This window comes from Glycine soja, chromosome 5 (genome assembly GCF_004193775.1).
Source record: "Glycine soja cultivar W05 chromosome 5, ASM419377v2, whole genome shotgun sequence".
Lineage (NCBI taxonomy): Eukaryota > Viridiplantae > Streptophyta > Magnoliopsida > Fabales > Fabaceae > Glycine > Glycine soja.
In genome coordinates, this window is record NC_041006.1 from 27,796,998 (window position 1) to 27,799,048 (window position 2,051).

The window sequence follows — 2,051 nt, forward strand, 5'->3', positions numbered from 1 at the left end:
CACTGAGGAGGCTTTTGTTCCTATTGCTCCTAGCAACATGTTTTTCTGACCCATAAGTTGGTGAAATATAAATGGCCTATAATGATTTGCCAATCTCAAATGCTTCTAGTGCACTGGCTATTCTCAATTTTTTTGGATAATTATTAGTACATGAAAAGAATAGACAAAAATAATGGAATTTCTTTTGGCATAATAAGGGGGAATTGTCATAAATCCATAAAAGAATATTGTCTGGTTATGTTGAATTGCTCTTTTTTTCTTTCGTGTTGTGTTGTTTTTTACTTGTTAACTTGTTATTGAGTTTTTTTTTTTTTTTTTTTGCTGTGTTGTATGAATGAGATCAATGCATGCTATGAGAGATCGGATTGTTATTATTTTTATTGGTGTGTTCAGAAACAACAATATTTATCAAGGTACCAAAGTATTTTTTTACCAAATTAGAAATTAACAAAGTAATTGTGATAATAGTCATTCACATTTATTGGGATTGTTTACAATTGTCTATTGGTTGAATCATTATTTGTAGTAAATATTAGATAACACAAGTATTTTAATATATAGCTTCAAAAGGTACAAGTGGAAGTGCCAAATTGTTGGAAAGGCTGGTATTTGTATTATTATTGGCTCCCATTTGCTCCTTTGATTATAAGCACATGCAATGCCTTAATTAGCTTAATTAATTATCATAATTAATGAATTAATCTAGTTTCTTTTGTCGTGAACATAAATGATATTTTGTGTAATTATAGCTTCTCTTAATTAAAATGTAGGTTGTTGTATTGAAATGGTAGAAAATTCCTATGGATTGATTCTTTGATGATATTGTTCTTGTCAAAGCTGTAAACATACATTTAACAATACTTTTTTCCCCATTTATAAAATAAGTTACCTAAATTATTACCATGTTCATTCAAAATAATTTATTGGGTTAAGCATTTATGTTTATCTTCAAAAAAACTGTGGTACATGCTCTTATCTTATGTTTAGGAGATAGTATATAAATTGTTAAATAGTTCACTAAATTTAAATTTAAATAGTTCACTCTACCTAATTAGTCAGATGTATTGTAGTACTGTTAACATTAAATTGTCTTAGAGTACATAATAAATAAAAAAGACAACAATTACATGATCATTTTCTGTCTTAGTTTCTTTCACAAAATTCGTTGGCCTTTTTAATTTTTCTTTTTAAAAAAAGACATTCTAAGATGGAGAAAACCATCTTAGAAAGTCTACCTTTTAAGACGGTTTTTTAGGAAATCATCTTAGAATCCTCAATTTTTTTTATTTAAAAAAGACATTTCTAAGACGGTTTTCCCAAAAACTGTCTTAGAATCCTCATTTTTTTTAATTTTTTCTCAAAAAAAATAAAACATTCTAAGACGGTTTTCACGTAAAAACAATCTTAGAATCTTCAATTTTTTTTTTAAAAAAAAATACATTCTAAGACTGTTTTCACGTGAAAATTGTCTTAGAAAGTTATGCTTCTAAGACGGTTAAGGAACCGTCATGGAAAGTGTTGACTTTTTATGACATTAACTTTAAAGAAGGTTCAAAACCGTCGTTGTATGTCTCAAATAACTATCACCAAAGAGGCTTTTCTAGTAATGGAATAACAAATAGTCATATAAAAACAAACCACACCTCAATTGTGACTTCCCCAACACCAGAAAGGGTTTGGGCTCTTCAAACGAACAAATTGTAGCTTTCATCCACTCCAAGTTGAAGCTGCAACACAAGTTCCCAATCTCAAAATCAAAACTTCTTGAAAACCCATAAAAGGAAAAACAAAAAAAAAACAAAATTTAAAAAGAAAAGAGCCCACCTCCTCACTGTATAAGTATATATTGGCCAATGGTAGATGTGGATTGGAGGATGATCGGTCTAAACCCGACCCATATAGCCGATTTAAGTCGGTTATTGGCCCAAGCAACAACAGCCCCGTCTGTCCTGATCTGTAACGATGTCGTCTCATTCACTTCCTTAGCAAACAAGGTCATAAACCACCTTCGCAACTCAAGCATACATGTGCAGCATGGTCTCTCTGACGTG